This window comes from Panicum virgatum, chromosome 9N, assembly GCF_016808335.1.
Source record: "Panicum virgatum strain AP13 chromosome 9N, P.virgatum_v5, whole genome shotgun sequence".
NCBI classification, from domain to species: Eukaryota; Viridiplantae; Streptophyta; class Magnoliopsida; order Poales; family Poaceae; genus Panicum; species Panicum virgatum.
This window is the reverse complement of record NC_053153.1, coordinates 71,910,798-71,925,719: the sequence shown is the minus strand read 5'-3', so window position 1 is coordinate 71,925,719 and position 14,922 is coordinate 71,910,798. Positions and strand designations below refer to the sequence as shown.

Here is a 14,922-nt window from a genome sequence, read left to right as displayed (position 1 = left end):
AGTGGTAGATGCTGCGGTGCAGGTCAATACCCAGATCCTGCAGTTGGGGTGTAGCAACTGACGTCGACGAAACTACTGCTCAGCCTCTTCGTGACGACACGAGCAAATCTAGCGGTAAGGCATTCGAGATCGCTATGATTCAACCTGCTAATGGTTTGGGTTAAAGTCGATTGTGGTGGTTTGGATTTTGTATTGGATCCACTTCAATTTAGTGGGAAATGATTTCTACAGCAATCAATTTGGTTTGGTTTGGTTTCACAAGAAAAATGGTTTGCTTTGGTTTTAGTCATTAATACTACTGAGTGACTGCTCTTTTAACGTAGGATCTACGAGTAGGTCTAGCTACACTATTTTGCACAGAGTAGCTACCAGTCATACTGAGTCGTCTCAAAAAAATTTCAGTTAATTTCGATAAAATTTTATAATGTGAATGCGAGGTTTTATTTTCGGGATCCGGCTCTTGACATGTAGTCCATGTGTAGTTTTAGCCACACTGCTTTGCAGAGAGTAGCAGCCAATCATATTGAATCATCTCCAAAAATCCCAATCAATTTCGATAAAATTTTATAGTGTGAACGCGAGGTTTTGTTTTTAGAGTCCAGCTCTTGATATAGGATTTACATGTTTGTCTAACCTTCTAGCTGGCTCAAATGGTGTGGTTTGGTTTGGTTTTTACCTAGTATGAATTGGTTTAGAGTGATTTATGTAAATATATTTAATAAAAATAATTTGGTGCCGTTTTGGTTTGGATTCTAAACCATTACCACCCTGAGCTATGATTGCGCTTCCAGCCTCATGTCCTAATCTTCCAGCCTGCAATTGACCGATTTCCGACCCGTGGCCGTGACCATCTTGCAACAGAGCGATTGACCGATTATTGCAACCAAGTACGGTGATGGGCTCCTACCACAGCACTTATTAAAGTTCAGACTTCAGAGCATGCTCAATCAGTCAAGCATCGGTATGAGCGGTTCGACCGTGTCTGGTGACCGGTCTAGTGTTTGGTGCCAAACAGCGGGCCTCGATTAAAACTAGGTTCGTACGGGCAGCAAAAAAAATTTATAGCATAATATTTGTTTAAAAAATTTATAATTTAGAGACTTCAAAGATGTGGCCAACCAACACGTACCTAAAGTCATTAGTATAGATGACAAAGAAAGAAAAAATATACCAATAGAGAAGCATGATTATCCAATTAACAATATCCCTATGGCCCGAGCGTGTCATGTTGATGCGTTCAACTCCGCCGCCTTTAGGTTGAGCCATGTTGACTCCCCTTTCCGATGTGCCATGTTGAGCGCTCCTTGGCCGTCTCGGACCAACAATATTTTCCCACGAAATGCCAAGCAAAATAATTCTCATATCATATATATAGCACCAGAAACACTCTTCGTTGTACAGATTTATCTGACAAATTCACATTCTCACAGCATAAGCTTATATGAAATGTTATCAGGACAAAGTGACCAATAACACCCAATTTGACAGATACAATAGAATCGACATAATTTATAAACTTTATGCTACTATATGAAAGAAGAGTGAAGGCTGGCAGTATGAGAACACATGCCACACCCACGACCATCACATACTGATCGAATGCACAGCTGTGTGAATCTATCAATTATGAAATGCCAAAGACTAATATGTTTGGAAATGTTGCTAGAGACCAAATCGTAATTAGCTTACCTGGAGAGTGATAGCGACTGCCCCTGCCTTGACTTCGCCTAGATTTGTTCCAGGAGCTTACGTGGAGCAAAACTGCCTTCATACAAAATAGCTTGACTTGCAGTTCTATTTATAGATGTCCATACAGCCTGTTAGCCCGCCCGAAGCACGACTAATTTGGCCCGGCCCAAACACGGCCCGGCCCGCTCCCCACTGGGCCTGGGCTGGCCCGGCCCGTCAACCGTGCTCGGGCTTGGGCCGTCACCCTAGCCCGTGGGCTGGCACGGCCCGGCACAAAATTATCAAGCCGGCACGACAGAGGCCCGCTTACACCAACAGCCCATAATGAACCCCCCAATCCCTCGGCCCAACAACCTCCACCTCCCTCCCTCAATCCCTCCGCCCCCTTCCCTCAGCACACTGCACAGCCCACCGCCCCCACCCCTCTCGGCCTCTCCGACTTCAACCACCAGCGCTGCCGCCGCATGCCCCGTCGGCTGTCGCCTCCGGCTCCGGGCACCAGGCTCCACCTCCGGCGCTGCTCCCCTTCCTCTGCTCCACCTCCGGCGCCGCTCAACCACCAGCGCCGCTCGCCCCGTCGGCCGCCGCCCGCTCCCCCAACTCCCTCCGGCGCTGCTCCCCAAATCTCCACCTCCGGGCTCCGGCGCTGCTCCCCCTCCTCTCCTCCACCTCCAGCGCCGCTCGGCCGCTCCCCTCCCTGCTCCCCAGCGGCGACGGCCGGTGGGTGCGGGCGTGCGGCAGCGGCACTCCGGCGGCTAGCGGGGACTGCGGCGGGCAGCGGCAACGGCACAACCGGGCGTGCGGCACTGCGACGTCCGGTGGGTGCGGGTGGCCAGCACGGCGGCGGCGGCCAGTCGGCGCGGCGGCGGCCGGGAGGTGGGCGGCACGGGCGCCCTGTCGCCCCCGTGCTTTTCGGGCTGGCCCGGCACGGAAATGGGCCCGTGCCTGGGCCGCCGGTGCAGCCCGTGGGCTAGCCCGGCCCGACACGGTGGGATATAGGGCCGGGCCAAGCACGGCCCGATGAAGGGCGGGCCAGGGTGGGCTCGGGCTCGGGCCGTGCCGGGCGGCCCGAATGGACATCTATAATTCTATTTAAAATCAGCCAGACCATGGCGTACGCGTACCTGCAGTTCCAGGCCAGACAGCAGGCATGGACACCGTGCCCTACCTTGCACTGAAGCACGCGGCGGGTTCAGATCACCCCGTCTTCTTCAGCATCTCGGAGCAGAAGTCCTGATCCGCGACGCCGCCGCCTCGTCCACCTACCTCGTCGACCCTCATGACCGGAGCACCAGGATCCAGCTACAGCATCTATAGGAGGATAACCTCCCTTCCGTAATTCCGTTTGCACCTGCCTGCTTTCCGATCGACCACCCTGATCCTGATGATCTGGAGAAAGGAAATTGCTTGTCACATCGGCGGCGGCGACGACGAGTGGGTGAAACACGAGTATGACATCGGGACTCTGGATTTATGTGGCAGAACTGCCCGACATAAACCGGCTTAAATGCGCTAACCATTGTTGCAAAGGCAATTAGGTTTAACTCGCACAGCAGACGGAGCACATCGGCAGTCCGTCGGGTAAAATCCCGATGAAACCACTTAAACCTGGATCGAACAAAGCAACATAACTCACGCGAAAGCGAGTCCAGAGATTACAACACCTCACAATATATTACATCACAGAGTTTAACATAATATTAGAATTACAAACCAAGTACCACACTTAACAAAGTACTTTTTGTAGCGCCAACATAAAAGGAATTCACTAGAGTTCTATATTGCAGCAGATACAATACACGATATCTAACGACGGTATGGGTGTCACAATGAAGCCCGATTCGTGACATCACTCATTCTTGTCATCGCCGACCGGGGACATATCCCACTCCATGGACCAACCAGGCGGGAGAGTGCAAGGCCAGTTCAGACTGGCAATCATATCCTCGAAGGTTTCACCTTAAATAAAATTAGAGCCACAAGTAAGGCTGAGTATACTAATACTCAGCAAGGCTTACCCGACTCTGGGTATACTCAGCCCACTATCTAGACATGCAAAGCTTTTGGCTTGAGGGTTTTGTTTTGCCAAACCGCAGCTAAAAGTGAGTCCTAGCTTTCAGCATTTTAGCTCAAGTTTAATGTAGCAGGTATTTACTATGTTCGCACACCTATGTAGAGCAAGCATGGTATATCAAATTAATTCTCCAAGACTAGTATAACCATTCTATTCTCATTCCAAGCCTTTACTACGATGTGACAAAGAGATCAAGGCTCTCATATCCGCAAGTCACGACGAATCGATCCGATTTTAAATCTTGCAAGGTGGACCTAACACACAGTACATGTATCTATCCCTGTTATCGCCATAATTTAACAGGTTAATTAATGGGCCGAGAGTGAGTTGGGCTTAATGAGGAAATTGAAGGAGGCTTACGAATCGGCTCCTGCGTGAGCATTTGGGCCATGTATTCTTAGATTTAGTTCAGATTGAGTTAGAGATAGAGTCCGATATGGACACATTAGTTTAGATTGTTTCCCAAGTCTCCGGACTATAAATATGTACCCTATGTTATTCGTAAAGAGGACGTCATCACGTTTGCAATCAACAACTCTCGGCGCACTGCCACCCCTAATCTTAGGGTTTCATCCAAGTAAGCGCCATGCTGCCCTGATCGCTTCTCGCGATCAGGGCAGCGTTGTTCTTGCTTTTACCTTGGTATTGCTCGTACTGAAGCGTTTTTGATGGCGAGTAGTACTAGTTATCCTGATGTTCGTAGCATGACTTTTAGTGGATTCGTCGTGCTTTTATTGCTTACCATCTACGAATATCATGTTGTTTCTGTGCAGTCATGTTTCAATCTTAAGCTAATTCTTGTTGCATAGAATTAGTTGCATGGAAACGACAGCCTACTTCTTTTCCATCTAGTAGATCTAGTCCGTTACGGTTTGCTCTTATATTTAAGAGTTGGCGTAATATCTGTTAGGTTAGGCCTTGCAAACGGGTTGGATGATCCGGTGGCGTATTAGATGCTTTGCCTTAGTCTTAACAGGTAATTGATCCGGGAATCGGCTTTAGCTTGTTCTTAGGCCTCTGTTCTGGTTAAGGTTTAGTTATTTATTACGTTCATTAGGCCCAATCACGTGTAGGATGTTCCGATCTAGCAGTGAAGTTTTTACCGTCGTGGATTAGATTAACTAGATTTAATTGAAGCAGCTTTATAGTTATTTGCTTTATTTATCAAAATCCGGATGCAAGCAGATCCAATCTGACACCGGGACTCGATCGGCTCTTTAAAGCCGATGCAAGAGTCGTCCCGGGGAGCCGACCACGGCTCGGACTTATGTTTCCACGTGTTTGTGTATGCAGGCAAATCGTTGCAAGCACGTTCGCACCTTCCTGGTCGGGTATAGGTCAGGTGGCTCGCCCTGCGTCTTTACAAGCCGCGGCGTGTGTTGGAATTGCGGGCCGTTGACGAGGGAACAGTGCCTGCCAGCGCCCCGGCGACCTCCCGGCTCTTCGTGTTGTCTATCGCTACTTGTCGGTGGGTTTTGACCGACAACAGTCCCGTCGGACTACACTTGTCAACCGTTTCCGATATGCACACTGAATATATGAACTGCCCTGCAACTCGGGACCGCTAGCCCCACCGTTACCTACAAAGGGTCAGCCATGAGTTTACCCACTAGCACCACTGGGAAGACAGTATCAAGTTCATAACTACCAGTGTGCACATGGTACTGAGTTTACCGGTTTCGACTATATCCTACTTCCGGCATGTGGTTAGTACTGTTCAATCCTCGATCAGCACTGCCAGCAATAGATTAGTCCTTAACTGACACAGACGGAGACTTACTTTCCATCCAATTCATATCCTTAGCCAAATTCATCTCCGCCCGGTCTCCATTTCCTTTCCACATTGTTTTATCCTCAACAACCTTTCTATAATCCAAATGGTTCTAGCTCTCGCGAGTGACAGGAAATCACTCGACTTCTATCGAGTCCTATTTAGCATGGCGGTACTAACGACCTACACATACTATTAGATCAACTGAGGGAACCTAGGGATCATGCAATTAAGGTTCCAGTCAACTCCTGTAAACTTAAATGCACAAATACATAATATAAACATAAACTGGAATAGCATTTAAAATACTGGGATTGATGCACCGGAGCTTGCCTTCCTGGGCGTAGCTAGTCTTGGGCTCTTCCGGATTTGAGTTCGGGTCTTCAGTAGCTTCAGTTAGATTCACTTGAGCTTCACGCTGCTCACTCTCGGACTCGGGCACCAGCTCGTATGTTCCGTCAACGAGAGTAGTAGTATCTATATGAGATGCACATGGGTGAGTTGCTGTGATGGTAATAATTTATGAATTATTTCACAATAAATGTGTAATCCAACAAGACTCAAATTAGAAAATAAAACACTATCATTTTTCTTTCATTGGGCAATCATTTATAGATTAGAAAACAATATTAGTTAGTTCATAAAGTCAAAGTGGGGTTTTCATCATATACCAAAACATACAAAAGTTGTTTCCTTTAACAAAACTAACGATAACATGCTTTGTCCAAAACTATAGTTACACATAGTTTCTGAGGTTGAAATTCTTATTTAGTGTACTTCATAAAGTATAGATCTTGTTGTAAAAATTTGAGGAAATTTTCATGCAGCAGAAAAATTATGAAAAACCATATACACAGCCACTGCTAGGATATGAAACTATTTATACAAAACAAACCATGCAAGTGACGGTGCCAAAAATTTTACTGAGTCTTTCCACACTTATGAGGAGTCCACTGTTAATTTTTCAGATTTTATGGAGCAGTACACAGAGCATGAAAAATAAGACAAACTTTACTAGCAATAATGCAAACTTATTTCTACAGAGGGTTATACTTAGTTTCTGAGTCTCAAATTTTATCAACGGGGTAACATACTCAGCTAAAGCCTCTAGTAAAAATATTAGATTTTTTTCTATGCAGAGGAACTGTTTTTCTTGATTTAGTACACTTATCCAAAGCATAAATCACTTGAGCATGTTATACTAAGCTAAAGAGTCTCAAACTTTTTCTACACCATCTAGACATCAATTAAGCAGTACTGTAAAAGTTTGAACTCAAGAATAATAGTATAGCAACTAGGAAAATTAAATCTATTTACTCATAGCATAACACAAGAGTTGATAAAACCTATAGCTAGAAGTGTCAACTGGCCACCAAACTTTTACATATGGTTAATCTTCTAGCATGCAACATACTGACCAAAAACGGTAGCCATGCTGTGTATAGAATTTGAGATCTAATTAAGTGCCTAATAAATTTGTATTTAAGCTAGACCAAAAACCAGTGAGCAAATGAAAAAGTGCATGAATGAAAGTTGTAGATCTAGTAACAAGAAACTAAGATCAATTGAGTTTGCATTTTTCTGATTTTTCTACGAATTTATATCGATTTTACAAGTTCACTGCTTTGGAAAACAAAAAGGAAAAAGAACTTTTTGCGCAGAGGCCCCTGGAAGAAGTGATTTCCTCGCAGATATGCCCCTGGCTGGACTTTGGAGCAGGGGAGGCGGCGGGCGGCCGAAATCCGGCGCCTGTGGTCGCCGGCGACGAGGGCCCGGTGGGGGAGAGGCAAGAGGAGGGCGAGCTCTACCTCTGGGTGGCTCGGGTGGGGCTCGGGATGGCCGGAGGCGGCTCCTACGCGGAGCAGGGGCTCCGGCGGCGGCGGTTGGCGGCGTTCCGGCGAAAGGCCGGCGCAGAGCAGAGGAGGGTGAGGGAGAGAAGAGAGAGTAGAGAAAGGATGAGAGGTCAACGCGGTTGACTCGCATTTTTCTCAAAAATTTCTTTTGAAGCATGGAAAACTTTGAATATGAAAGTTGTAGAGATTTTCGAATTTTACACTTTTCGTTTCAGGCACCAGTTCGTTTGAGACTTCGTTCAAAAGTTAATTTTTTTTAATCTTTAGTGTATTTGAACTTGGTCCTGTTCGACTCGGAATTCAATTTTTTCTTCCATTTTTTGGTGGCACTCGGAAAAAACCATCAACATGGAAGTTGTTCAACATTTAAAACTCTACAAGTTTTATTTCAGGAAAATGCTCAATTAAGCCACAGTTTGAAAGTTATTTGAAATCTAACACAACTATTATTTTGAATTCCTAATTATTTCATGTAGACTTGCAAGGCACTAAATTATGAGTGTTGTTCTATTAAATACTTTTAATGACAAGTTGAGCATGAAATATTACAATCATATTATGAAATAGTCTTATATGCACACACCTATATACACATGCACATACACATATGCAAGAATACATGATTTCGAAACTTACTGACAATTATGCAAGATGTTGTATGCATGATGTTGATTTAGCGATTTAATCACCTAGGGCGTCACAATTTACCCGGCGTGGATGGAGTCCGGAGGCTGTCGGCTCGGAGGAGGAGGACGCGACGGCGAGGGCGGCGTCGGGCTGCCGCCGGCTCGGAAGAGGATAATGCGACATCGATTGCGATTGCAAGGGTTTAGGGGAGATGGTGTTGAGGTCGAGGCTACCAGATTTGTCGGAGAAGGGTAACGCGAGGGCGGGGGACGGGGCAGGGATTTCGCGTGCATGTTTACCGTCTGTTTGGTTGGAGTGCTGTGACCAACCCGGATGGGTTCGACCCGTTTTTTGTTGTTTGAATAGGGGTTGGGTGAGAGATGGAGCCAACTCCAGGAGAATATACCTCTAAGATGCGGGTTAGACAGGTCCGTCAAAATCTGGCGGACGGAGCCGCTCTGCTCTGGTTGGAGACGTCACACGCGAGTAATATCACCCTCACCCTTATCCCTTCACGCTACCTCTCTCTCACCCTCCACTCTCGCATCTCACCAGAAACCCGCTCGCGGGGGGGCGGCCACCAGCGCCCGCAGACCGCACGCCGCCGGCTGGGACTGTCGGCCTCGCCAGCCCCGCTCGCGCCCGCAGGCCTCGGAGCGCACATCGCCGGCCGCGCGGGGGCAGGGGACCGCGTTGGTCCGCTTGCCGCCGGCCCGCGCGGGGGGCAAGGGACCGGCCAGGACCGCTCACTGTCGGCCCCGCCCGCGGGATCGTTTCTAGGCAGAACGTGGGCCGATGGACGTACGGGAGAGCGGCGTTTCAATCGGACGGTCCGGGTGATTGCATGGCAGAACCACCACGGAGAGGGTTGGAGTCACACCAATTTTTTTTTCTCCCAATCATTCTTTTTAGTAGTAGAGAAGAAATAAAAATCGAATATCTCGATAGCCGTCAAAAAATGGAACCCAACTATAGCCCATCGGCGACTAGGGCAAAAGTGGGCAGTTAAGGCCCAGCATAACTGCACTTCGCACATTTCTACTAAGCCCATCGACTTTAACAGGGCCCAATATTGGTAAGGCCTATATATACACAGAAGCTGGACTTGGATCGTTATCTCCGTAGCGGTAATGTTTAGGCCCATGATTAGTAGAACGAAACTCGTTGTACGCCCCATGCTAACTATATTTTTGGGCGCTACTCGGGTTCACACGCGTGACCCGGGTGGATCGGTCCATCACACACAAGACTATGGTGGACTATTTCTTTCTTAAATAGTAAATAGGTTGTAGGTAAGAGTTAGATTGGTCTAATATATCAATTCACGATAAATATTAGAAAACATTGAAATATTTTTTTTGAAAGTGGAAAAATTGTTTTATTGATGAAATAATTGTTCCAACAACAAAACAAGTTTGTTCCAGAAAAAAAAAAGTAATTCCACTACGTGTGATGGTTTAATTATCAGTCACATGTGTGACTTTTAATATTCACCATATTTTAAATTTAAAATTGCATTTTCCCTAACTGGCAATATCGGAAGCCCCGCTACTTATGGGTAGGCCTGCTAATGGGTTGGGTTGAAATGGGTTTTATGGGGTGGGTTTTGAAATGGAGTGTGTTTGGATGATTTAAAATGGGTTGTATTAGTTAATGGGGTGGGTCGGAGCGGGTTCTATATAAATGCGGGTTGAGGCGGGTTGGGGTGGGTTGAAATGGATATTTTTTACAAAATAGTATAACTATATATAAATGTGGGTCCCACGTGAGAGCTGGACTCTGAAATTAAAACCACGTGTTTATATCAGAAAATTTTATCGAAATTGTCTGAATTTTGTTGGAGATGACTCAGTACGACTGACAGCTACTCTGTATAAAGCAGCGTGGCTAGAACTACACGTGGGCTCCACATCAAGAGCCGGACCCTAGAATTAAAATCTCGCGTTCACACTATAAAATTTTATCGAAATTGACTGAAATTTGTTGGAGATGACTCAGTACGACTGGCAGCTACTCTGTGCAAAGCAGCGTGGCTAGAACTACACGTAGGCTCCACATCAAGAGCCGGACCCTAGAATTAAAACCTCGCGTTCACACTATTAAATTTTATCGAAATTGACTGAAATTTGTTGGAGATGACTCAGTACGACTGGCAGCTACTCTGTGCAAAGCAGCGTGGCTAGAACTACACGTGGGCTCCACATCAAGAGCCGGACCTTAGAATTAAAACCTCGCGTTCACACTATAAAATTTTATCGAAATTGACTGAAATTTATTGGAGATGACTCAGTACGACTGGCAGCTATTCTGTGCAAAGCAGCGTGGCTAGAACTACACGTGGGCTCCACATCAAGAGCCGGACCCTAGAATTAAAATCTCGCGTTCACACTATAAAATTTTATCGAAATTGACTGAAATTTGTTGGAGATGACTCAGTACGACTGGCAGCTACTCTGTACAAAGCAGCGTGGCTAGAACTACACGTGGGCTCCACATCAAGAGCCGGACCCTAGAATTAAAATCTCGCGTTCACACTATAAAATTTTATCGAAATTGACTGAAATTTGTTGGAGATGACTCAGTACGATTGGCAGCTATTCTGTGCAAAGTAGCGTGGCTAGAACTACACGTGGGCTCCACATCAAGACTCGGACCCTAGAATTAAAACCTCGCGTTCACACTATAAAATTTTATCGAAATTGACTGAAATTTTTAGAGATGAGTTAATATGACTGACAGATACTCTGTGCAAAGTAGTGTGGCTAGACATATATGTGGTCCCCACATTAAGTATAGAACCATTAAATTTCTCTGCATAGTAGAACTCATGGGTTTTTATGGGTTACCCGCTTATAATGGGGCGGGTTGGTTAGAGTTGAGAAATTAACTAATTGGGTTGGGTGGGGTTGGGTATCTAAATATGTTAATTTTGGGTGGGGTTGGGTATGGTGCGGGTTCCAACCCATTAGCAGGGCTACTTATGGGGCGCATAATTTGATTACGTGGTTGAAGCGATACAAAACCTTACGCCTTATCTCGTCACCGAAGATTACAGCTAGACAGAGGATAACAAAAGATATTAGAGACAATCGTGCAGCCGTCAGTTTCCTTGTGAAAAATATGAAAGGTACCATTTTGTGATTGTGATCCAAAACTTGCTTCGGCACTTCGGCTGCACCCTTCAGCTGAGCGCATATACACGGTGGGGGGAAAAAAGCAGAAACTGGACGCAAGGAGCCATGGACAGACATGCACATGCTTAACTGAAACCAACTAGGGGGCGAACGAACAGCGAGCGTGTCACATGGTCTGCTGATGCTGCCCTCCGATTCCACGGACCGCCATGATAAAAAAGGCACGAGACGGAGAGGAGCCTGCCAAAGGCGTCAATGGATGCTGCTGGCCTTTGGTCCGCTAAGATAAGATTCCTCCCTCCTGCGCGGTAAAACTCATCATCAGGCAGCCATTGCATTGCATCACCCCCTTCCCCCACCTGCCGCTGCCACGCTCGACCTCCAGGGATCAGCATCAGCGTACCTAGGTGTGGTAATGGGCCATGACCCTAGTGGTCTTTTCACAGCTCAACAAGACTCTTAAATTATTTAGTTCAAAATTATATAAAATTAGAGCCCGGTCTTTTTAGGACCCGGCTTTTAGATTTTCTAGTTCAAAATTTTAGACCCTTTACCACCCCTAAGCATACCACGCGATTCACCGGGGCTAGCTTTTGCCGCCGGCCGATCGTGCGCGTTGGGTCGTTCATCCGATGGGCGCCCCACCGCCGCGTGCGTGCTTGAAGCGCCCTTCTTTCGCCGGCGGCGACCCCACGGCGATGTAAGTAGGGCGACCTCGGAGCTGGTCGGAAGCGCGCACATGCAGCTGGCAAAAGCAAGCCCTTATTTAGTTGCATAATTCAATATTTAAAAAAAAATTCCGGCACCTTCATAGAGATTTAAATCTAGACGAAATAAAAAACGCATTGCACAGTTTCTCTGTAAATCGCGAGACGAATCTAATGAACCTAATCAGATCGTAATTAGACTTTAAATTGCTACAGTAAATAACCTCTAATGACAAATTAATTAGGCTCCTTAGATTCATCTCGCGATTTACAGACGAGTTCTGTAATTAATTTTATAATTAATCTATGTTTAGTACTTCATATGTAGAAAAATTCTCTTTCAAAAATTTTACACCCTGCAACTAAACAAAGTCAAAAATCTATAAACGCCGCCCGTCTTTTCGGCACCTTTCTGGCGCGGCACAGGCCGGCCTCTTTGGGGATTCACAGCCGCGGCCGCCGGCCGGGGCTTTGCGACGGCCACGCGGCCGCAGGGAAGCGAGCGAGGGCACTGCTTTGACCTGGTCGCGTTTTTTTTTAATTAAACGGTACCTATATTATACCAAAAGATGTACAAATACGAAACGAAGCCCATACAGGAACCTACTAGACGCGTACAGAAGGGACAGCTTTACCCACAAGCTTACACAAAAGACCCTGAAAGAAAAGAAAATTACAACCGAGTCCCTCGGATCTCTTGTGCTTGTAGAAACCGCCGTTCGTCTCCATCGCCGCCACTCTCCTCGGCCACGACGAACGCTGAGGCCGAAGAAGAACAACAGGACACCCAAAGCCAGCAGGAGCTCCATAGCACGAAGGAGTTGAGATGAGCCGCAGAATGAAGCAACGAAGAAAGCATGTCGGCTGGGGACGCACCCCGAGCACCTGAGGCCATGGAACCACTCCTTTTGCCGACGAACAGCAAGAAGCAGGAGAGATTCCATCCACCCAACCACCACGAACCCCTTAGCTATCCCACTGCAAGAACCCGGCGAGCTCCAATCCGTACCTAGTTGAAGCACCGACGGCAGGACTCCTACACAGGAGCAACACAGATCCAGAGTAGACACCACGCGGCGCGGAAACTCCGGACCTCGCGAGTTCCTCCCCCACAGACCTCTCGCCGGCGCCGGAGTATACACCAACGAAGCGGGGATGAGGCTGGAGGGACTTATTCCATGGCTGCGCCGCCGCCGCCGCCTCGCCGTCGCCGCCCGGAAACCCTAACCTAGCTAGCCTAGGACCTACTATACACCGCCGGTCGAGGAAGCACAGGTCCCCTCCACATCCGAGGCCACGAGGGCCGCCGGAGGCGAAGAGGAACCGCGCCCTCGCCGGCGGGAGCACCGGACTCCTCCTTTTCGCCGCTCTCAACTGTAGCAGGGAGGAGAAAAGGAAGAGACTAGAACTGCGAGCCGTTTGACCTGGTCGCGTTGGCGCGCCGAGCTGGCGGGATGAGCCTTTGAACGAAGCGTGCTCGAGACCTTGGTTCCAGAGACCCAGACAGGCGGCAGCATCGCGTCCAAGCTCAATGCGCAGGCCAAGCGCAGACATGACTGCACCTGCGTGCTGCCGGCGTGCCATCGGTGGCTGGCTGGACGCCACACGCTACCAAACAAGGATGAAGGAAAGAGCCCCCAGCGTTGGCTGGCTACAGTTCCCCCGTAAAGCAACGCAACAACCGGCCGGGCACCGATCGATCGCTCGCGGTTGTAGTTTCGGGCGTGCACCACTTCCTGCACACGTGCCGGACGGCAGGGCGAGGATGGGCAGGCGGATGGGGTCGATCGGGCGGGCAGAATGATAGGTCTTGTGGGAGCGGTGACGAAGGCCGGCGATCATGGTGTCGTGGCCGAGCGCGCCCGATCCTCCTGGTGCGGCACGAGCAGACTGGCATACGCACACGCTGGGTCTAAGAGCATCTCCAAGAGCTTTTCTAAAATCTATTCTCTAAATTATCATTTGGATAGTCATTTGAGTGAAAATCGTTTTCCATATGTCAGGTACCACGATTAGGGACACCCTAATCGAGGTACTAAGATCACTCTAAAAACGCAAACACATGTTAAGGCAATTGGGCCCACGAAGGCCCACGACCTCCTTCCAATCTGGAAGAAAGGAAAGGACTCAAAGAAGCCCAGCATACAGCCCATTCGCACCCCTCTCGGACCCGCGAGACGATCTCCGCCTCGCTCGAGGGCTCCCATCGAGACCCTCGACCGTGCCCCGCGTCTCTGCCTCGCTCGAGGGTAGCGAATCTACCCTCGAGCGGGCAAACCATCTCTACCTCGCTCGAGGACAGCGAACCTCCCTCGAGCGGGTAACTCATCTCCGCCTCGCTCAAGACCACCCCTCGGTGTAAGGGACAAACGGCCCCGCAGCTCAACCACCCGCCGTACGGAGGCATTAAATGCCAACCACTCCTCCGCAGTGCTCAGGACAGATGGCGTCAGGCCGCCATTCCCCACAGTGGCTGTGACCGGAGTCCCATCCACCAACTCCGGTCACTGCTCCACCATCCCGGACGCTGTGGCAGCACTGTGAGACCTGCGACGCGGGACGAGACGCGCTCGGCACTGCTCCTGTACTATTCTGCCAACCCCGGCTATCCGGACTCCACCTCATCACACGCATGGCCCTGGACCCACCTCCTGCTTGGAAAAGGGTCCGGCGACGCCATGTGCCCCTCCAAGAGGGACGCACAACACACGCAGTCGGAGCCCCGGACCTGCCCCCTCGAAGGGCTCGGGACCTCCACGCAACCCTCGGACCTTCTTGGTGCGCACGTCGGCACTCTATCCAGGGGGTTCGGGACCGCCGCGTGCCCCGCCACTGATGGAGCACACAGGACCCTGACCCGCAGGGTCCACGGAACGCCACAACGGGAGGATTGGACATTCTACAGCGACGACCACGCCGCCTGCTGGGGTTGGCCGGGCGCCAGCGCGATCTCCGCAGGACCACGGACGACATCCAGGACGACTGCCACGCCCGACGCCATGCCCACAGTGTACTCCCTACAGTGATCGACCACTGCACCCCCGCGATTCGGGGGAAGACGACGACT

The 14,922-nt window shown here is 48.9% G+C and overlaps 1 long non-coding RNA gene across 1 annotated transcript; it reads right to left on the bottom strand.

The window, feature by feature from the left end:
* Nucleotides 1-1,111: 1,111 nt before the first annotated feature.
* LOC120690668 lies at nt 1,112-3,157 on the bottom strand. Its single transcript, XR_005681863.1, has 2 exons — nt 2,858-3,157; nt 1,112-1,765 (listed from the first exon to the last, which is right to left on the bottom strand). It is a non-coding gene; the product is annotated as an uncharacterized LOC120690668 (long non-coding RNA).
* Nucleotides 3,158-14,922: the final 11,765 nt, after the last annotated feature.